A 23,524-nucleotide genomic window follows, 5' to 3' on the forward strand; every position below is an offset into this window, starting at 1 on the left:
AGGAAGTTTTCTCAGGCCCAAATTTGGGGGGCCTATCTTACAGTTATACTAAACGCTGAATTTTCCAATATCAATATTCAAACAACAGTTCTGTGTAGGCACCAAACATGTGCCTTGGGAAGTGACAGCCTGACTGAGGACATTTGTTCACTGTTGCTCTTTCCACACGTTTGAACCTGAATACAGTCATGCGACCTCAGAAACTTTTAGAAAGAGGAAATTTAGAAACTAGGATAGTATATTATAATTGACCATTTCAGTCTGAATAAACTAGTTTACACTAACTTTTTAAATGGCATGTATATGCTTTTAAATGAAACATTAATCTGAATTACACACACTTTGTGAAATAGACAACCACTTTCAAAATTTAGCATGCAGGTTATGAGCAATCCCAGAGAAAAATGTCATTGCATGCTTTAACAAATAACAATATTAAAATTGGGTTCACTTTTAAAAAATTATTCAAAAGTGTATTTTTGCTCGAGAATGCCTCTTTCAAAAGCAGAAAGGGGTGTCATTCCATTGATCCCATGGGAAGCAGAGACTGGGCAAGCTTGAGGGGTTTGTCCTGAGTCACAGTTAGTGGAGCTTTTGAGTCCAGAGTTTGTTTTCTGACTTGTGTTGCCTTTTCAGCTATCAATTTTCAACTTGAAGGAAATGAGGAATTTGATACCTCCAGACATGATTATGCATTCTGAATTTTCCCACGTAGGTCGGTAAGGGAGCATTTGAGAAGTATCTCAAATCAAAATGAAAGTCTCATACACAAAACACCCGGAGAAATTGGGGCCAGTTCACATGATAAACACTTAAACACACATCTCTCCATCAGGCTAATGATAGAGTCACCCTTGCCTTATTTTTCTTAAGAGTATAAATATAAACAATCCAAATGTATTTCTTATTTTTTATGATGCAGCAGGCTTTAAATTTTTTTAATTTTTATTTTATATTGAAGTATAGTTGATTTACGATGTTGCTTTAGTTTCAGATGCTACAGCAAAGTGGTTCAGTTATACATATATCTATTTTTTTCAGTCTTTCCCATATAGGTTATTACAGAATATAGAGCATAGTTCCCTGTGCTACACAGGAGGTCCTGATTGACTATTTTATATAATACGGTGATGTGTACATGTTCACCCCAAACCCTAATTTATCCCTCTCCCCACCACTTTTTCCCTTTGGCAAATTTCCCTTTGGAATACTACTCAGCTATAAAAAAAGAATGAAATAATGCCATTTGTAGCAACATGTATAGACCTAGAGATGATCATACTAAGTGAGGTAAGTCAGACAAAGATAAATACCATATGACATCACTTACAGGGGTGTCTAAAATATGACACAGACCAACTTATTGACAAAACAGAAACAGACTTACAGGCTATGAAAACCTTATGTTTACCCCCTGCCTCTTCTAATTTCCAGAGCATCTGGGTTCACAGGGAACAATCTCCAGGCAAGAGAGACAACAGGAAAGGGTTTGTAGACAGGACCAAAGGGCGTACCAATAGCTTTCCACGGGTGGCACAACCTGGCCTGAAAGGAGAGACCAAGCAGAGGTGCACGGAGCAGTGGACCCAGGGCAGCAGAGCAGGACCTGCAGGGCTGGGCGGGCAGAGACACCTGCCAGCGGGCTCTGGGACAGAGCAAGTCATTCTCAGGCCGAAAGACATTCGAACCTCACGGCCCAGGGAGGAAGGTCAGAAGTAATGACCTCTGAGCTCTCGTTGTTACACGGGTGCCTCTCCATCGGCATGTGTGCCCAAGAGAGGATTAGAGCCCCTTCAGGAAGCAACTTTTCAGCTCCAAAAGCGGATGAGAGAAGGAGGCATTTACTCACTCTGCTTCTCAGAACAGCGAAGGCACAGACATCAGGAAACAGTGAGTCAGGGCTGCGTCCACCCGACACAGAGCGGCAGCGCCCCTGAGACTCTACGGCCGGGAGTCAGCAACCAGCATTGGGTATTCACAGAAAGAAGACCCGTTTCCAAAGGTTCCAACCAGATAAAGATCTGGAATCCAAGCAGACCTGGAGAAATTAAATCTCACCCACCGAGAGTGACGGGAGCTTTGAATAAGAAAGTAACACCCCAATGGGAGAAAAACAATTTGAGCAGAAATTTGACCACCCAAGAAGCAAAGCCTTGACCAAATTAAAAGGACATCTAATTCCTTAACCAAATCTGGGTCAGGGTTTTCATAATTTGTTTGGTGAGCTGAAAAGAACAATATAAATATCAACCCCCCTAATTATACCCAAGTGAATAGTATAGCTGTGCTATTTTACTTTCCTGGCTAATCTTTCAGTTAGCTAACATGGATTTGTCATACACGCCCTAGTAAAGGAACCTGTCCAGTTATAGTTACAAGTAGATAGTAAGACTATTTCAATCATGATCTGGAAAAACTAAATTGATAATACCTGAGGCTAGAGGCTTGTTCCAGATTACAAAACCTAAGTCTTTTCTTTTCTGTGTACCTCTTCACGCAGATGTGTGGATGGATGGATGGGTAACTGTATAGATGCATGGGTAAAGGAATGAGCGTGTGAATGGCCGGATAGCTACATAGATGGGTGAGTGCTAGAAAGAGATTAGAGAAAGGCAAAGGAGACAAGTACCATTTTGCCTAGACTTTCAAACCTTGATTTATTCTTTGTTTTTTTTTTTTGTTTGTTTGTTTGTTTGGAAATAGTTGCTTGATTCTGCTTCCTTCCCATCAATTTTAAACTATAAGTACCCAAGTGGCAGGGTCAAGTCTTTATGAATTTTCTCATAAAGGAAGTAGCACAAAACCACATGTAGATAGCAGACTTTTTTAAATGTGGGGCTTCATAGCAGAGTAAACCTAAAAATAAGTAAGCCACTCAGAGACAATTTGGCACTAGATTTTATCACAGAGGGCAGGGATGTAAATCTTAAGGTAAAATTTCAATGTAAAATTACCACTTGAAGGCAACTTTACAGAAACAGAATATCAGATGGTAAGAACTATAGAAATACATAATTCTAAAAAATTCAACCAGAAAACCGTGAGAAGAGCTTACCTCCGTATTCCCTCGAACAGTGCCTCTTGAAATGAAACCGTATAAAATAAGAAATTCAGCAGAACCAAAATAATAACAGATGTCCTCTAAGTGTTCCCAGACCTGAACACTCCAGAAAGTGGAGGTCGAATTCGTTTAAGTCTACCCCATCTTAAACGGCTCTGACGCGTGGTCCTGGCTCTGGTGGTGAGCAAAGAGGGCCTTTGAAGGCGTCCACATCAGGCCAGCGAAGCTCTGCTGTACAGGCCTTTCCTGACCTTTTATTTTTATCTCCCTTGTTCCAATTTTGTCAAAAGCATGGAGGTTTTCAAGTGATGGTTCACTGTCATGACATTTGAAAGCAAAGCAGGTCTGTGTGAGAGCCTGTACTTAGCAGGAGCAACACTGTAGGTTGACTCGGCCTCTGCTGCTAACTGGAGGCTCCTTCCGGGGGCAGGGGGTTGAATGCTGGGGTGTTCAGGAGCCCTTGGAAACTCCTGTCTCTTCCCTGCCTCCTGACATCAGGCCAGATCTACTTGTTCTCACACCACAAGCCCTCCATGAGGTGAGAGCCCAAGACATGTTGTTTTCTGGCTTTTGTGCACCTGGGGGCTCAGGCAACACCTTGAAATTCACTCGAGATGTTTGCTGAAATTAGTCCAGTAATGGGGCAGGAAATTGGGAGGCCAGTGGGTAGTGAGAGGCTAGGGGAGGCAGCCACAACTGGACAGGGCAAGGGACTCTGCCAGGGAAGGAATGGGCTCTGTCCAGAGGATCCATAGAATTTTAGCACTTTCACATCCATAGACAGAACCCACAGGGATTGCCCAGCCTGGAGACAGGTCCCTCCGACATCAGTTCAGGGTACACCTGCCCCTCAAGGCCTGCAAGGAGCTCACTCCTGAAAACACTGACCACAGTGAGGGGAACCCACCAGGATTTTCTTTGTTTCATTATTAACTCGCTTTTTTTTTTCTCTTCATCTAAAGCCTTTCTCAGGAATAATATAACCAAAATAATGGAGTCAATCCAAAATTTAATGAAACAAAGATACTACTTGCAATTTTTAAAAACAAACTGAATATTCATGTGTTACATTGATAAGTAGACATAAGAGACGTGAGTTCGATCCCTGCATGGGGCAGCTCCCCTGGAGAAGGAAATGGCAATTCACTCTAGTATTCATGCATGGGAAATTCTATGGACAGAGGATCCTGGTGGGCTATGGTCCATGGGGTCACACACAGTTGGACACGATTGAAGTGACTTAGCACGCGCGCACACACACTGGCAAGTGCTTAACAGCCTTGTAAGTTGCTGGACTGTTTGGAAGTGGCCGCTGTTCTTCCACAAGCCAGGCCCACCCAGTGCCTGGGGGTCCCACCTGCACAGGTGTGTGCTGTGAGGCAAGCACGGAGCTCAGGCCTCGGTCAAGTCAAGGGGCCTCTGGATACAGAGGCACCAGCAGATCTGGTGTCTGTGGAGGGCCTTTGGCCACCCCCCTACCGTGCCCCCCATGACAGAGATGGAGCTCACATCTCTCCCTTCTCTGAGAAGGGCGTTTATTCTGTCATGGGCTAATCTAACCATGATTCTCTCCCGAAGGCCCCTGCCAATGTTATGGGTTTGAGCAGAGTGTGCATTGAGGGGATCGCGAGCCTTTAGTCTGCGGCACGTCCCCATGGGCTGGCCCTGGTTCCACAGCACAATCCCACAGGTCCCCTGAATGTCCTGGTGAGTTCGGCTGCAATAGAGTGCCATGAGACAGGAGGCTCCCAGGAGGGTTTTCCTCTGGCCAACCCCACATACAGGGAAGAGGTTTAAGGAAAAGGGAGGGATGAGGGCAGAATAAGGGAGCCTGCTGGGGTGTGCGACAAGACAAGGGTTCAGGTTCTGGGAGGGGCCCAGGTCGAAAGAAGTGTGATGCCCCTGAACATGACTTAGCACTCGCTCACTCACCAATGGTCCCCCAGCGCCCGCTCCACACTGGTCCGTGACTTGGGAGCTGTAGTCAAGGCCCATCTCTGAGACGAGAGTAAGCATCCCCATGGGCAGTCAGGGTACTCAGAGTCACCTGCTGCCACAGGGCATTTCCTCCAGGGTCAGAATCCCCATGGGGCAGTGGACCCAACAGGATGGGGTATTTAGAAGGTGCACCTTGAGGAGCTAACACATTCTGAATGGCTCTCCCAGCCTCTGCCCAGAGGCTCTGGGAATGCCCATCTCCACTAACTGCAGTCTGTCTGCCAGCATCCCACTCCAAACTCCCCACCCTGTGAAGCCGGCTGGTCCAGGCCAGAGCCATGAAGGGCCATTCACAGCCACTCCCTTGCGCCTCCGCCCTTCAGCTCTTCAGGCTTCTTTAGCAGAGGCACCTGAGCAGTCCCTCGTCAGCCCGCCAGCTTCTCTACCACTCATTATTTCTCAATTCAGGGAATTCGCTTATTTTACAAGACAAGAAAAAAATCCCTGGCACTCTCTCTCGTTATCAGAATGAATTCTTTTTAGTCCTTAATCCCAGGCCCAAAGGCCCAGCTGCCAAGTACAGAGATAAAGCTGGCGGGTGGTCCCTGAGATAAGCTTCTCCGCCTTTTCCCAGGGACTTCACTTCAGCTGCTCTTCCCCCTTCTATTCCTCAGTGGCATTTCATCTCACATTAGTGGGAGTGGGTTTCTGGGCCAACCGGTGCTGGGGGGGGCTCACCCACAGTCCCGTGTGGGTGCCAGGGGCCCACGGGCCACGTGGAGGAGCCCAGTTTTGCTCTGTGTGTCTCACAGGTCCCGATGGACCAGAGACCACTTCATCATGGGATTTCCCCAATCCTGTGAGCCATGTATTTGTAATTCTTTTCCAAACTGCAGTGTGGAAATTATCTAGCTTTCAGATAATCTGTGTTTGGGTTGGTTGCACCTACTTGGATGTCCTGAAATTGTTCCTATAAGAATATCTAAAATGGAAAGTTCTTATTTAGGCTATGAGACCCAGTAATTCATTTTGATTCTGTTAAGACTTTCCAAACTAAAGGTATTTTCCCCTTCCCTATAAGTGATTTTTGTGATGGTTTTTATGCAAACAATCTGTAAAATAGGAACCAGCCTTTAAACTGTAGATCTGGGCAGCTGTCTGCAGGGTCAGTCAAGACCACGGGACAGGGACTAGAAGACGTTTCCAGTCTCCTGCGATATGAGCAGATCATGTTGGAGTGGAGACCAGATGGGGCAATTCCCAGAAGGTGCTGCTTATAGACATGGGTGGACGTATGTGTCCTCACGAGGCCTGTGGGTTTCAGAGCTGTGTCCTCATGTGTGAATCAGTTTATTTTAAAATGCCTCACTAAATAGATATTTCTGCAAAGAAGAAATACAGCTGGCCCCAAGAGAAACAAGAGAAGATGCCCAACATCACTAATTATTAGAGAAATGCAAATTAAAACCACAATGAGGTATATCACCTCACACCAGTCAGAATGGCCACCATCAAAAAGTCTACAAACAGTAAATGCTGGAGGGTGTGGAGAAAAAGGAACCCTCCTATGCTTCTGCTGGGAATGTAAATTGTTACAACCACTGTGGAGAACAGTGTGGAGGTTCCTAAGAAAGCACAAAACTAAACAAGCACCTATTGTAGCACACAGGAAACTCTACTCAATACTCTGTAACAATTTAAATAGGAAAATAATTTGAAAAAGAATAGATTTATTTGTACATGTATAACTGAATCACTTTGCTGGATGCCTGAAACTATCATGGTATTGCTCCGGTCAGTTCAGTTCAGTCTCTCAGTCCTGTCCGACTCTTTGTGACCCCATGAATGGCAGCACACCAGGCCTCCCTGTCCATCACCAACTCCCGGAGTTCACTCAGACTCATGGCCATCGAGTCCCTGATGCCATCCAGCCATCTCATCCTCGGTCGTCCCCTTCTCCTCCTGCCCCCAATCCCTCCCAGCATCAGAGTCTTTTCCAATGAGTCAACTCTTCACATGAGGTAGCCAAAGTATTGGAGTTTCATCTTCAGCATCATTCCTGCCAAAGAAATCCCAGGGCTGATCTCTTTTAAAATGGACTGGTTGGATCTCCTTGCAGTCCAAGGGACTCTCAAGAGTCTTCTCCAACACCACAGTTTCAAAGCATCAATTCTTCGGTGCTCAGCTTTCTTCACAGTCCAACTCACATCCATACATGACCGCAGGAAAAACCATAGCCTTGACTAGACAGACCTTAGTTGGCAAAGTAAGGTCTCTGCTTTTGAATATGCTATCTAGGTTGGTCATAACTTTTCTTCCAAGGAGTAAGCGTCTTTTAATTTCATGTCTGCAGTTACCATCTTCAGTGATTTTGGAGCCCCCCAAAATGAAGTCTGACCCTGTTTTCACTGTTTCCCCATCTATTTCCCATGAAGTGATGGGACCGGATGCCATGATCTTCGTTTTCTGAATGTTGAACTTCAGGCCAACTTTTTCACTCTCCTCTTTCACTTTCATCAAGAGGCTTTTTAGTTTCTCTTCACTTTCTGCCATAAGGGTGGTGTCATCTGCATATCTGAGGTTATTGATATTTCTCCCGGCAATCTGGATTCCAGCTTGTGTTTCTTCCAGTCCAGCGTTTCTCATGATGTACTTACTCTGCATAGAAGTTAAATAAGCAAGGTGACAATATACAGCCTTGACGTACTCCTTTTCCTATTTGGAACCAGTCTGTTGTTCCATGTCCAGTTCTAACTGTTGCTTCCTGACCTGCATACAGATTTCTCAAGAGGCAGGTCAGGTGGTCTGGTATTCCCATCTCTCTCAGAATTTTCCACAGTTTATTGTGATCCACACAGTCAAAGGCTTTGGCATAGTCAATAAAGCAGAAATAGATGTTTTTCTGGAATTATCTTGCTTTTTCCATGATCCAGCGGATGTTGGCAATTTGATCTCTGGTTCCTCTGCCTTTTCTAAAACCAGCTTGACCATCTGGAAGTTCACGGTTCACGTATTGCTAAAGCCTGGCTTGGAGAATTTTGAGCATTACTTTACTAGCATGTGAGATGAGTGCAATTGTGTGGTAGTTTGAGCATCCTTTGGCATTGCCTTTCTTTGGGAATGGAATGAAAACTGACCTTTTCTAGTCTTGTGGCCACTGCTGAGTTTTCCAAATTTGCTGTCATATTGAGTGCAGCACTTTCACAGCATCATCTTTCAGGATTTGAAATAGCTCCACTGGAATTCCATCACCTCCACTAGCTGTGTTCGTAGTGATGCTTTCTAAGGCCCACTTGACTTCACATTCCAGGATGTCTGGCTCTAGATGAGTGATCACACCATCCTGATTATCCGGGTCATGAAGATCTTTTTTGTACAGTTCTTCTGTGTATTCTTGCCACCTCTTCTGAATATCTTCTGCTTCTGTTGGGTCCATACCATTTCTGTCCTTTATCGAGCCCATCTTTGCATGAAATGTTCCCATGGTATCTCTAATTTTCTTGAAGAGATCTCTAGTCTTTCCCATTCTGTTCTTTTCCTCTATTTCTTTGCACTCATCACTGAAGAAGGCTTTCTTATCTCTTCTTGCTATTCTTTGGAACTCTGCATTCAGATGCTTATATCTTTCCTTTTCTCCTTTGCTTTTTGCTTCTCTTCTTTTCACAGCTATTTGTAAGGCCTCCCCAGACAGCCATTTTGCTTTTGTGCATTTCTTTTCCATGGGGATGGTCTTGATCCCTGTCTCCTGTACAATGTCACGAACCTCATTCCATAGTTCATCAGGCACTCCATCTATCAGATCTAGGCCCTTAAATCTATTTCTCATTTCCACTGTATAACCATAAGGGATTTGATTTAGGTCATACCTGAATGGTTTAGCAGTTTTCCCTACTTTCTTCAATTTGAGTCTGAATCTGGTAATAAGGAGTTCAAGTTATTGTTAATCAACCATAAATATAAAATAAAAATTAAAAAACAAAATCAATGGGACACTACCTCAACATAAGGTGGCTAGAGTGGAAATGTGTTCTGGGATTGATGAAAAGGCATCCTGCTATTTAACAAAGTAAGTAAACGTGCCTGACTTGGCCAAGTATTTGTTTGGAGGCTGACAGGAGGGTGAACCAGGAGAGACAAGCCCACTGGGCCTCTGCCTCTGAGTCCTGTGGGTGTGGGGGTCACTCCCAGGGCACAGGAGGCCAGGGAGGAGGGAAGAATGAAATCAGGACCTCAAAAAGCAAAGGCAAGACCTCCACTCCTGAAGACTGTTCCTTGGAGGCGCCTGCAGTCTACAGAGAGTCAGCCAGCTAGTGAGCGCCCAGCAGAGGGAAACAAGAGCAAACCGAAGATGCTAAGGCAAATCCCATTCCCTGTTTTTCTTGGCTGCTGTGGGACCTTGGCTGAGTGACTTGACCTCTCTGAGCCTCAGCTCTCTCATCTGCAAGGTGAAGAGGACACCGACTGTGCGAGACAGGCCTGAAAACTGCACAGAGGTGCTCGCAAGATGCCCTGAGCAGCACCAGCAAGGACTCAGGAGAAAACTGGAGCAGAGCCACCAGGGCTGCTCCCTAAATGTCAGCCCTCATCCCCTCTCCTCTTGACCCGTTTATGCCACAGCCTGTCTTCAGGGAGGCTGCACTGAGAGGTATTCTCATCCAGTGTCTAAGTTTAGTCTTTATTCTTGTTGTCATGAAATCTCGCTCCGTTAAAATCATCTTCCCCACATACCACACGCCTCTCTGGTCTTTCATCTGGCATAAAACTAGTCTTCAACATCGTGCCACCCCAGTCTGGTAAGCATGTTGTTCATAGCTTCAGTGATTTGAAAAATTATCCTAAAACCTTGAAAATTACATCACCCATCACCACATCTAACAGCACACCACGTACTCTGCATCACCAATGAATACACAGCTGGCTGTTCTAAATATTTGGTTATACTTTCTTATTGAAGAGCCTAGTATAAGTTCCTGGAAGCCACAGATAAGTCTGTGCACATTCTTTGGTTTCACGGACTAAACGAGGAGCCAATTTTTACAGAGCTGAGTGTATATTTTGCCAACAGAGTTGACACTGAGGTCTCGTTGGTTCCCCAGTAACACCAGACCTAATTTCCACAGGATCTTTCCCTTTTGTGCCTGTTTTTCTGTAAAGATGCTGTTTACAGCAGTCCTGAGCATCCAGACCCACAAACCACAGGAACAGTCATTGCCTCCTGCCAGTGTCATCACAGCCTGTCTGGCCAGAGTCCCCATCTAATGTCTATGTTGGCTGACATGCAACCCCTCCTTCACCTGGTCTTTCCAGACACACTCCAACACAAGACATCTTGGCCAAAGTGAACCGCCATGTCCACAAAATGTTAACCAACTCTGAATTTGACAACACTTGCTCTATAAAATAGTTTCAAAATCTCATTCTTCCTGATCAAAAGTCCTCAGGAGATTGATCATTCCTAAGCAAGCAAATGATAATTACTTGATGAAAGTGAAAGAGGAGAGTGAAAAGGCTGGCTTAAAACTCAACATTCAAAAAATGAGGATCATGGCATCTGGTCCCATCACCTCATAGGAAATAGATGGGGAAACAGTGGAAACAGTGACAGACTTTATTTTGGGGGGCGCCAAAATCACCACAGATGGTGATTGCAGCCATGAAATTAAAGGACGCTTACTCCTTGGAAGGAAAGTTATGACCAACCTAGACAGCATATTCAAAAGCAGAGACATTACTTTGCCAACAAAGGTCCATCTAGTCAAGGCTACGGTTTTTCCAGTGGTCATGTATGGATGTGAGAGTTGGACTGTGATGAAAGCTGAGCACCGAAGAATTGATGCTTTTGAGCTGTGGTGCTGGAGAAGACTCTTGAGAGTCCCTTGAACTGCAAAGAGATCCAACCAGTCCATTCTAAAGGAAATCAGTCCTGGGTGTTCATTGGAAGGACTGATGCTAAAGCTGAAACTCCAATACTTTGGCCACCTCATGCGAAGAGTTGACTCCTTGGAAAAGACTCTGATGCTGGGAGGGATTGGGGGCAAGAGGAGAAGGGGACGACAGAGGATGAGATGGTTGGATGGCATCACCAACTCGATGGACATGAGTCTGAGTGAACTCCAGGAGTTGGTGATGGACAGGGAGGCCTGGCGTGCTGCAATTCATGGGGTCGCAAAGAGTCGGACACGACTGAGCGACTGAACTGAACTGAACTGAACTGACTGAACTAAACGGCCTTGGCTGGAGGTGGTAGCCTGTTGGGGCTAAGTTTGCACAACTATTGAATCACTTAGCTTGTCATGTGAAAGCAGATTGGCCCCGGGTTCTTGGGACAAGTCTTTGGGAATAAATCAGGGCGTCAGACAAGCTGTGGTCCCTGAAACCTTGAGGGGGATGAAGGAAGTGCCTGCAGACACACCATGTTCTCGCCTCGCCCAGCATTTAAACAGCCTTTGTGTTTCCTGCTCTGATAAGGCCTGACTTCAACACAAGGTAGATGTTTTCCAATGAGTCATTAATGACAAAAATAGAGCTTTAAAAATGGAAACCTCGACACAATCTCAGCCCTATACACCCCGGCAATGTCACTCCCTGTTTCGACATAGAACTTCTCCTCCTGGGCTGGTGATGACAACAGCATCTTTTCACACCCGAGAGCCAACGATGGCTACTGATCTCAGTCGCCTACCTCTCATCCGTCCTCCTGTTTGAGGTGGGCCTCTGCCCACGTTCTCTGACTCATTCTCCTTTTAATTAATAGACTTCCGAGTGACCACAGCGGCCTCGTGGGACACGCCAAACGCTAAACAGATGACTGGCTGGCAGGGAGCAATCCGCCAACACAAGCGCCTTAATGCAAGCCACACAGGCCACGAAACAAAGGCATGGGGGGCCGGCCGCGGGGCCGAGTCGGGGTCTGTTTCAAGTTATACAAGGCCCCAGTGTGCAGAAAGCAACATTCATAAAAGTGAAAGTCGCGGTTCTGATTTATCGCCACCTGTTAGCATGAGCCTGGCCTGCTCGATGGGGCAGCCAGACCAGCCAGAAGGGAGGGCTGCCCCTTCCAGGGGCAGGGACAGGGCAGAACCGGAGGGAGCAGGTACCCGCTCAGCCTGTCGCGGGGTGGGGGTGCAGGCGGGTGCCCTGAACCCACTGCACTGTCATCTGGCCCAGTTTGTGGACAAAACCCATCTCCCGGGGTGGCGGGAGGGGCTGGGTTGTTCATTAGAACCTGGCCGGAGGGCGGCTCAGACCTGTGGAGGACAGCTGTCTAATTGGATTTGCTCGTGTGTCCTGTCTCGGCGTTTACAATGGGCATGGGCTCCCCGGCCTTTCTAATTAGATTGTTAAACATAATAGCCGAATGGCACAGCAGTGAAGAATTTGCCCTTCCCTTTGTGAACGCAAACTCAGGCTCAGAAAAGATTCAGGGTTTTTCCAGCCCATTTCCCCCATCATTGTATCTGATGGTAATGAGACCAAGTTTATTTCTTTTTGAAACCTCCCCCAGGAGCACAGGCCAGGTTGAAGTTCAAGCGAGATGTCAAAACACACACACGCAATACAGTAGCAACTTCTGCTTTCCTCTGGCCCCGCTTCCCCTAATTGGTGCCTTGTGGGCAGCCGCTGCCCTGAGGCGGAGAGCAGGGTGGGACTGGAAATGGAATTTCCCTGTCGCCCCTCGTGGTGGTCTCCAGACTGACCAGGGCTGAGAAAAACTGCATGATGGGCCGGGAAACCAGACACTGGCCGAGGTTCTGTGTCCATTTCCCAAGGTTCCTGGGAACCAGCTGACGTAGAGGGAACCCAGGTGACAAAGGAGATGCTATGAAGCCCTGAGCCTCATCTCCATCCCCTGGGGAGCCCTGTGGTCCTGAAGCCATAAGACCACGTCTGTCTGCATCCGAGTAGCATCTTCACATGAAGACCTGTGGCCTCCAAGATGACGCTCTGAGGCTGGCACTCTGGCTGCTGGGCACCCCACTTGGCCCTGGCCACCTGGGGCCTGTTTACTGGGGCCGAGCACCACTCAGGTTTGCTCATGGCCCCGCACTCAAGTTTCCATTTCTTTATTGTAGAAAGAACACACTTTCTTTCTGCCATGTGGTCCACGCTCCTTCGAGGGTGAAGCACCCCCATGTGGCCTCCACCGCTTTTGCCACCTTCAGAGACGTGACCTCACACCGCTGGACATCAGCGCCTCAGATGCTCCCTGTGTGTCCATCTCCATGAGCAGGACACAGTCTCCTCCTCTCTTCTGTGGTGGCCACGTCCACACTACACCCCCAGGGTCGCACGGCCCCAGAGATGCAAAGTCTCCATGGCAAGAAAGAGTATTTTCTACTGAAGTGTTCAGGAGAGCGAGGGGCGACCCCATACACAAAAGCATGGATTATAACCACAGCTCATTCCTTCCACTTTTATTCTGTTTTGACAGCATACTAGACAAAAGCCCACCTGATTTTCAGGAACATCAATAATAAAAGCAAGCATGCTTTTAAAAGCACCTCCTATTAAAAAAATAAAAAAGAAAGAAAAGAGTAAGTGATGGTCCACCTGCCCGCAGCACGAACCATCACTCGTCCCCTCCCGCTCCCCTTGCTGACGGGTCGGCCCCACCCTCTGGTCCAGACCTCAAGCGCTCTGAAGAGATCCAGCAGGGACTACAGAGCTCAGCTCCGTTTATGGCCCTTGCTCCGGCCCTGAGTTCCAGCTCTCTATCTGAGCATGTGGCTCCCTCACCAACATACTCCCTGCTCCGAGAGGGCTGCAGACCCACCTGGCATGTCTACCAGGGCGGCCCATGCCTGTTTCCATTCCAGATGCTCTCTGGGTGGATGTGAGACACCCGGAGCCATTTCACCGGGTCCAGTCACTTCACACTCCTGGTTTACCTACGGCAGCCCGAGGACACTGAGGGCTCGTCCCTGCTTCTACTCACAGGCTCTATACCTCTATAGCCTTCAGACTTTGTGTAACAACATCCCCCTAACTCCTTCTTCTAGCGATTCCCAGAAACACTCCTGGGGGTCCATGGAGCTGCTTTAGAGCATGCTTCAAAAACATGGTTTCTGACTCTCCAGAGGACACTTGAGGCAGGAGCATGAAAGAAGGGGTTCCTGAGAGTGCCCACAGACCCAGGGTCTCCCTGTGTCTCCATCCATCTTATTCAGATGGAGAGGGTGCTGGGACGGGGTAGACCTGGACCCACACATCCAGTTCTATGCTGTGCCCACCCAGAAAAAATGATCCCCAAGAAGTACATTCTTCTAAAGTGACGAGATGGAGAAACATGTTTGGAACTGTTTCAAGGAGTCCAAACGATCTCTTCCTTACAAATTTTGGAAAATTGAACCATAAAATGCGTGCAGACCCTGGCCCCTACTCTTAACCTTAGAATAAAAGAATCATGTGCCTGAAACCAAGATGTGGGTGCAGAAGTCCAGCCGTGCAGGCGAGGCAAACCCAAATACTGGCTTTGTTTTGAAACGAGAGCCCCATCTTGGTTCTGATGCCCTGTGGTGTTTCTCATTCCAGCCTTCACACCGTGCACATGGGCGAATTAAGTTGGTGTTCGTGGAAGCAGTTTAGAAAGGTCTTGAAACTGAGAAGCGGATTATGTCAAGGACTAAAATTACTTGAGAACTGTTTGATCATAGAGATTTTGGAGTATGATCAATTTGACACATGTGTCCATAATGATATGAATATGTGTGCGTTCTGTATTTCTGAGATAACACAGAAGTTGTGGGCAGAAAGAACTTGGTCCAGATGCTTCACAGGACCTTTTATTTAGTTTAGAACAGGTGTTGCAAATAGAGTCTCAAATATTACTAGAAATGTTCTAGCATACTCGCATTCCTGGCGAGCTTTTAGTTCCCTTCTAAAAGCTTATTGACAGCTGACTTTGCTCCTTGAGTTTCTAAGAAAATAGCTTTCCATCTATGCGTGAATGTATTATTCTTGATTTTTAACTGTAAGTATCAGGTAATGTGACTCAGTGTGACAGGTGAGCAACCGAACACAAGACTTACCAAAGAAGGAAAAAAGGCACAGAAACCTTTCCTTAGCCTTATCCCCCTTTCTTTGTCTATTTCTGGAATGAAGTCTAGAAAAAATTCTCCTGAAATTAAAAATGTCCTGGGATGAAGCTGATTTCTGATTCAAAATTGTATTTCTCTATCTCACATTTCATTTCATCTCAAAAGTAAGTGTGAAAGAAAAATCAGAGGACATGATAGTGATAGAGAAAAGATACAACCCAACCTCGAGACTCACCATAAAGCAACAATAATCAAGACGGATGGTGTTAGTAAAAGAAAAGACAAATAGATCAACAGAACAGAATGAGAGCCCAGAAACAGACCCACGCAAATATAGTCAGCTGATCTTTGACAAAGAAACAAAGGCTATTCAGTGGATCAAAGATTGTCTTTTCAACAAATGTGCTCAAACAACTGGACATTCACATGCAAAAAAAGTGAATCTAGATATAGGCCTTATACCTTCACCAAAACTAACTCAAAGTGAACCAGAGATCTAAATGTAAAATGCAAAATTATAAACTTCTTAAAAGATAATATAGGAGAAAACCTAGACAATCTATAAAAGATGTAAGTGATAAGCTGGACTTCACTAAAATTAAGAACTTCTGCTCCATGAAAAGCTGTGTCAAGAAAAGGAGAAGGAAAGCCACAGACTGAGAGAAGAAGTTTGCCAAAAGACATCTGATAAAGGACTGTTATCCAAAATAGACAAAGAACTCTTAAAACTCCATAAGGAAACAAGCAGCCTAACTAAAAAATGGGCCAACAGTTCATGTAAACTCAAAAGTTCAACTAAACATTTTTATCACAAGATCCAGCCATCAATCTCCTTGCTATTTACCCCAAAGAGTTGAAAACTTCCATCCACATAAAAGCCTGCCTGGATGTTTACAGGAGATTCAGTCATAATTACCAAAACTTGGGAGCAAACAATGCCTCCTTCAGAGGGTGATGGATAAATAAAATGAGGTCCATGTGGATGATGGAACATCATTCAGCACTAATAAGAAAAGAGCTATCAAGTGAAAATATATAGAGGAAACTTGAATGCATATTTCTACATGAAAGAAGCCAGTGTGGAAAGGCTACGTATTTTATTATTCCAACTCTGTGACATTACAGAAAAGGCAAAACCATGGAGACAGTAAAGAGCTCAGGGTTGCCAGCAGTGAACAGGGAGGGAGGGATGAGATGAACACCAGACAGCACAGGGGATTCTTAGGGCAGTGAACTGCGCTGTATGATGCTATATTGTTGGATCCTTGTCATTACACATTGTCTAAAGCCACAGCACGGACAATACTAGGAGAGAAGCCCAGTGTAAACTGTGCACTTTGAGTAATGATGAGGTACATCAGTCATAACAAATGGACCATCTCATGGGGAATGTCAATAATGGGGGAGGCAGGGCAAGCTGGTAGGGGATATATGGGAAATCTCTGGACCTCTCTTCAATTTCGCTGTGTACCTAAAACTGTTCTTTAAAATATATATATATATATATATGTATATATATATATATATTGAATTAGGGGCTAATACCCCAAGAAGCAGTCTTTCAGAAAATATAAACAATCACAACATCTAGACTTGAGCTAGACTAATGGAAAAGTTCTCAGACTGTGTGAATTGCTTGATCCACTCATTTATAGCTAGAAAGCACTATTGTGTGTCTGACTCAGTTGTGTCTGACTCTGTGACCCCATGGAGTGTACCCCACCAGGCTCCTCTGTCCATGGGATTTCCCAGGCAAGAATACTAGAGTGGGTTGTCATTTCCTTCTCCAGAGGATCTTCCTGATCCAGGGATCAAACCCAGGTCGCCCACAATGCAGGCAGATTCTTTACCGTCTGAGCCATCAGAGAAGCTGAGAAAGTGCTGTCATGGAAAAATAAAAGTAACGTCAATTTCCCCATAAGGCAAAGGCTCTTATTACCAAGAACAGGGCATCAGAAACCCAGAGAAGATCCACTGTGTGCAGGTGAACACGGAGACCACGGAAGTGCAGGGAGCAATGAAAATCCTGCCGGGGCCGTTGGCCAGCCCTGGCCAGCCCAACCCCCAGGGCTCTAGTGTCCCCCTCTCAGTGGTATGGATGCTCCAGGACACTGACCCCCGGTCCAGAGCCATCTCCTTATGCAGCCAAACCAACAGGCAGGACGTCCCTTTGTTTTCTTACATAGAAGACAAGGGCACTGACAGACACACCTCTGCAGAGAGCTCACTGGACCTCACGGCCATGGCTCCAGCCTGGAAAAGATACTTGGGATTCAGATGTGGGCAACAGAAACAGATACAGAGCATGGAAGCCAGGGCCGGCCTTGAGAGCCACCGGGAGCTCATCTGAAGCCAAGTGAAAGCAAGTCCACCACCCTGTCCCCACGATGGCGTCCTCCACCGGGCCCTGCTGCCTTTGTCCTGGTCTCCTGCAGGCTTCGCGCTGCTTCCCATAGCACAAAAAGGACACATTTCCCATGCATTACCAGGGTCAGCAAACCACAGCCCGTAAGCTAAGAACAGTCTTTGCACTTTTAAAGGGTTGGAAAGCAATCAAAAGAAGGCTAATATCGTGTGACATGGAAGATCACAAGAAATTCAAATTTCAGGTTTATTGGAACACGGCGTGCCCACATGTTTATGTACTGTCTGCATCTGCTTTTGTGTTCCGAGGGTGGAGGGAGCTGCTGTGATAGAGACCCACAAAGCCCACAAAAACTGAAATATTTATTACCTGGCCCTTGGCAGAAAAGTTTGGCAACCCCACATGTGTGCAGTTGCCCATCCAAGGGCGCAGATTCCAGCATGGCCTCCATCACAAGACGCAGGGCAAGGTCGCCCTGGCGCAGGCAGACCTCAGCAGAGGCGCTCAGCGTCAGCGCTCAGCGTCGAGGACATGGGTAGTTGATGAAACACTACCAGTTGTCACCCCGGGAAACATTCCTGTCCGGAAACTGCAGTCAGTCCAGAGCTGAGATAAATACCGGGCAGGCAAATCAATGTGATAAACCACAAAGGAAAGTGGGTATCCTAGAGAAAACAGCGCATTCACAGCAAAATGCTCTTGACCGTCTGGGTCAGCTACGGAACAAAACCGCTCAGATTCAGGTTGTGAATCTTCATGTGAACAGATCTTTGCCACAGTTAGGAAAACTGGCAGATTGTCTTCTGAATCTCCCATAGGGAAGCCTCGGTATTTCCACGTATGCCGTTAGCTCAGTCCTCCAAGGCAAACAATTTACTATCACTCACTCACGAGATCGCTCATTTTCTCATTCATTCATTTAGTCATTCACCCCAGAAATACTTTCGAAGCAAGAGTGGTAAATAGATGACCTAGTAAGGGCCCTGCCAACAAGAAGCTTAGAGTTAAGTATAAGAAACAGATATGAGAACTGAATATTATTTAAATGCAGACATTCCTAAGTAGAAAAGATGAGCACCTTTAAAACATCAATCCACATCTTGTTTTTTAACTGTAAGACAGTCATGTCAAGCTGAGAACAGAGGGCTTGAGTGGGAGGGGGTCAGAGCTCACAGGAAGTGGGGACAGGGAGGGGTCAGAATGCTTCCTCCCTCCCCTCCCCTCCCCATTCCCTCTGTATCCTTCCCATCTCCTCCCCACTCCTCCCCTCCTATCCCACCCCAGCCCCTCTTCACACAGAGCACAGGAAGTCAGCGTTTTTTCACCCTAGCTGTTCTCAGCATTCAGAACACACCGTCTAAACCCGGCCTCAGGAGAAAAGTCTTGTTGGATCTTTATTCCTGGTATGTGGTTAAACATGTTTTCATGTTGTCAAAGATTAAATAATTAGGAGAACATGGTCAACATCAAAAGGCGGCCCCACGTCACAAGCAATTAGGAGCCTGTCGCGGCCCTGACAAGCTGGTGTTCCCCTGGGTGGGGTACCTAGTCCACCAGCCATGTGGGCTCAATATGACGCCGAGTCTGAGTACTTCAGACTTGTCGTTCCAATCTCATTAAGACGGCTGCAGTTCAATAAGTGCAAAAATAACAGGCAAAATAGGTACTAAGTCGAGGGCGAATTAACAGGCAAATTAAGAAACAGAGTGAGTCAGCAGCTTGTATGTGTGTGCGTTAGTTGCTCAGTCTTGTCTGACTCTTTGCAACCCCATGGACTGTAGCCCACCAGGCTCCTCTGTCCATGGGATTTCCCAGGCAAGAATACTGGATAGGGCTGCCATTCCCTTCTCCAGGGGCTCTTCCTGACTCAGGGATAGAACCCAGGTCTCTTGCATTGCAGGCAGATTCTTTACCTTCTGAGCCACCAGGGAAGCCCTGTTGTCTAATTTCACGGATTAGAATATCAAAGTGAACTAGAACAGTCTCAGCTGAGAATTCCTCCTAACTGATAGGCTTATGAAAGCTAAATTAAGTGATATAAGAAGTCTCAAATTAAACTTGTAAAAGTGGCCTGATTCTCAAGTTCGTAAGACTTAAGTCAAGAAAAGCCCCTCTAACCCTCCCATGTAGGGTATCCCTCGGAGGTCTGATCTGGCCTCACAAGTTTCTGAGCCCCAAGTCTTGGAAAGACTGCTTCTTGCAGGAGCCCAGGGGCCAGGCCGGGACCGTGAGGCAGACAGGCACGGCTCTGGGTGGTCTTGGACATCCTGGGCTTGGGAAGTCAGCATTCCATGGCTATTTTACCGTCATTTCTCACACAGATCTTCCATTAATACCAACACCTGATTGGTTAGTTCAGGACATTTCTGTGTCAGCCCCAGGCCTGGCCTATGGGGAGCCAGCACCCCATCTCTCCTCTGTGGTTTGCAGGGCCCAGTCTTTTGTCAGGGGTCCTGTCACCCTCCGGCATCCTCCTGGCAGACACAGGCCTCTCTCATCAGGGTGGGTCACCTCCTCCTCCAGCATCATCATGTCCCAGGCCCTGAGGACCAGAGCTCACCTGCCTGCCGAGGGGCCATGCCAGAACCCTGGTCTTTGCAGGGCCTTCCCACAGGCTGTCCCCCCTCAGCAACTTTGTGCCCTAAGACAGCTGCCTCCTGCCACCCTTACCTGCCTCTGGGCACCCCCTACGTCCTTGGCACCTGGGGCATCCAGTCGGGCAGACCCCCACCCAGCCCTGCAGGACAGGCCTCTGCCCAGCAGTCTCTGTCCCCCATGCGCTCATCCTGCTATGGCCGTGCCGAGCCCTGGGGTCCAGCCCCTGGCTGATCACGACCTGTCCTCCCTGGAGCGTGCAACCATGCAAACACCCAAAAAGGGCCTCATGACCCCCAGCTGCGGACTCGCTCCCCTCGGCCCTCGACTTAACCTCTGGGGGTCCCCCGGGGTCCAGGCCTCGTGCTTGCGGTTTTACCTGACTGTACTGCGCGCCTGCAAGTCCACACAGACAGCACATGTTCGCGTCTCAGTCCCCAGCCCTCCTTGGATGGAAATGTCCAAGCAGCGGCTTGAGGTGACCACAGACTCCAATGAGTCAACAGTACCCGTAACCACCGAAGAGGCTCAGGCCTCTTAGGAGGAAACCTGTGTGCCTGGGGTCTGGCAGGCGTCTGTCTGCGCCCACTTCACGGTTCCGCCTGGGCTCAGGGAAAATCAGCAGAAAGTCTGACCAATCGGATGTCTGACCAACTACAGTCAGTCCGGGAGGAGTAGTTCTAACGGTGAGGGGCTCAAAGCAACGCTGTCTGGTGGGTGACTGAGGGATGGGGGCTGTTTGCCAAGGAAAACGGCAAGGAAGGAGCAGCTGGTGGAGAAGCTGCCGGTCGGCGGGAAGCAGGCCTGGCTCCTGGAGATCACCAGAAGCTAGTCCCGCCCCTGGTGCTTCTCTTCCATCCCACACATTCCGCTTCTTCCGTTCTTCTCTCTGACAAGGGAGCTGCCCCAAGGGGAGTCTGGGCCTGGGAATGCGGGGGTTTCCCCTGAGCAGTGGGGCCCCACAGGCAGGGTGAGCTGCCCTCGGAACTAGTTGCTGCGAGAATGCCCACTCGAGTCAGGTGGGATAGGGCAGGAAAGCTTTTCACCTGTCCTCAAGCAGAGCCGACACCCCCAGCGATGACCTTCTCATATGACCTAAAACACACTCTCCTCACCGGAAAACTAGAGAAAGCAGAAGAGGAGGACGGATCAGTACCGACTGACACTGTGGGGGCTTCCCCGGCCATTGAGTGGTTAAGACTTTGCCTTCCAAAGCAGGGGCTGCAGGTTTGATCCCTGGTCTAGGAGCTAAAATCCCACATGCTGCAGAGCAGTCAAAAGATTTTTTAAAAAACAAAAAACAGAATAAACCTTGTAGGTGACTTTTCTCACAGCTCACTCACCGTGAATCTTATTCCTGGTGACTTCTGAGCCTCATAAAGCTCTTCTGAACCTGCCTGTGTTGACATGCATGTGTGTTCCTCCAACACAGGGGTTCCTGGAGAAGGCGGCGGGCAGGCCCTCAGCCCAGGCTGGACCAGAGCTCTTCTGACTGAGGCTGGGTGTGCATGGCTGTGTGGGCCTCCCCAGGAGGGGCCCAGACCCCGGCCTCTGCCCGAGCACCTGGTACACCCTCCACTGTTAGCAGGGCACAGTCAGTAACCAGGCAGCTGTCTTCCCAGGAATCCAAACCCTTAGACTTGGGTTGGGTCTGGGAGTGAGGGATGGGGGCTTACACACACAGGAGAGGAGGCCATGTGGGAGGCCTGAGAAGGGCGGCCCAGGTGTGACTGGAGAAGGCCCTTCCCTGCTCTGTCCTGCAACACCTCTTCCCACCTGGCTTAGAGCAGTGGTGTGCAGAGAGAGAGGAGGGTCCCCAACACCTCTGCCAGCTCTGCCCCCACCCAGGATCCTCCACAGGGGGATGGTTGGGACACAAAGTTCAGCATGGTGAGGCCGGACTCAGGTACCCGGGCCTCGAAGCCCATGGAGACTCCCCGAGAAAGATCCAGGCACAGAGCCTCATCTGAGTCTCCACCAACATGCAGACTCACAGCATCCTTGTGGCACCAAGAAAGTCAGGTGTGAGACAAAGTTCAGGGGCAGTCAGAGGCCTGGCCCTGAAGGTTCTCTTTCTGGCTTGGACGGCCCGCCCCCAGCAACCCCCCCCCCACCCCACCCCCGAGAATTTTCCAGGGGCTCGCCCAGGGCCTTGCTTTCAACTGGGCTTCTGACATTTGTCCGAACAATGGAAACAACCCCTCCCCATAATTAAAATCTCCCACTCCCTGAAGTTAGCCCCAGGAAATTAGAACACCAGTAATTGTAGGAGGCCACGCAACCTCGCAATTTACTGTGGAGTCGTTTACGGAAATCACCGAGGTGAGGTCTGCATGGGCATTTCCTCACTGCTGCTTGTCCTGTAACTTGAGCAGGCAGATGGGTCATCACACCCAGTGGCCCTCAGTCTCCTGGGTATTAAATCCTCCCCAGTGAGGAGATAACAACAGGACTGTTTGCAGACAGGAGCAGTAACCGGAGGCCTTTCTTCGTCTAAGGGAGGTGGACAGACATGCATGTGCGCACGTGCACGCGTGCCTGTGTGTGTGCACACGTGTGTAACTAAGTAATTAGGATTCAAGGCTTTACCATTTGTTTTCTTTGTCATTACTCTTTTAAAATTACAAATAGAAAAATCAGCCTCCTATTTTCCCCTTCTCTCTGTCCACACTGAAACCCTACAACCTAAGAGCTTTCTATAGCAATACATGGGCACGTGACGGAGTCTATTAAAAGAATCTGACACTTCAACCTTGCAAATGAGCGTCATGAAAAATGCATCTCCACTTTGCTTGTGTGTGTTTTTCTTGATTGTGCAGCACTTTTCTTGGGAAGCACTACATTTTTCTTTTGCGGATCTTCTCTGGCTAGAGAGGAAAACAAAAACAAGAGGAATCGTGAGAAACTGCTATGTACGGAAAAGGGGGCAGGTGCTGAATGCTGAAAGCAGGCCAAGCTCCTCATTGGCCTGAGGAAGCCCCGGTGCCCTTGGCTCAGTCTTGGCAGGGGAGTCAAGGCTGGAAAAGAGAAGGGAGATGGATGTCGGTGGGGATCCACCCACAGCCCCCTGGTAATCCAAGCTGTGGAGTCGTGCCCTGGAGGCTCTCCCTGGTCCTGAGATGCTTGCCTTCCTCTGGTTTGTCTCCTTGGACTCTCTGATCGTGCATCTATAAAATCCTTGGCTCTGGAGCAGCAGTTGCAAGACTGGAAACCCTGAATTCCCCACCCAGGTCCAAGGCGTTTCCACCACTCCCTGACTTTATCCATGCATTCTTCTCCCAAGAGATACTTATTGAGTCAAGCATTTTTGGAGGGATAGAGACGCCATCATGAGAAAAGACTTCCTCTCATTGGGCTGTGGCCAGCGAAGCGAGTCAGATGGTTATCAGACTCCACGAGTGAACATAAAGTCACAGACTGCTCTTGGGATAGAAAAGGGGCTCGTGGATTCAGGCAACCTCACCTGGGTTGAGAGGGAGCTACGGTAGCGGGGACATGAGGAAGGACAGGTGAGCAGGGCTGACAACA

Source organism: Ovis canadensis, chromosome 10, assembly GCF_042477335.2.
Source record: "Ovis canadensis isolate MfBH-ARS-UI-01 breed Bighorn chromosome 10, ARS-UI_OviCan_v2, whole genome shotgun sequence".
Taxonomy (NCBI): domain Eukaryota; kingdom Metazoa; phylum Chordata; class Mammalia; order Artiodactyla; family Bovidae; genus Ovis; species Ovis canadensis.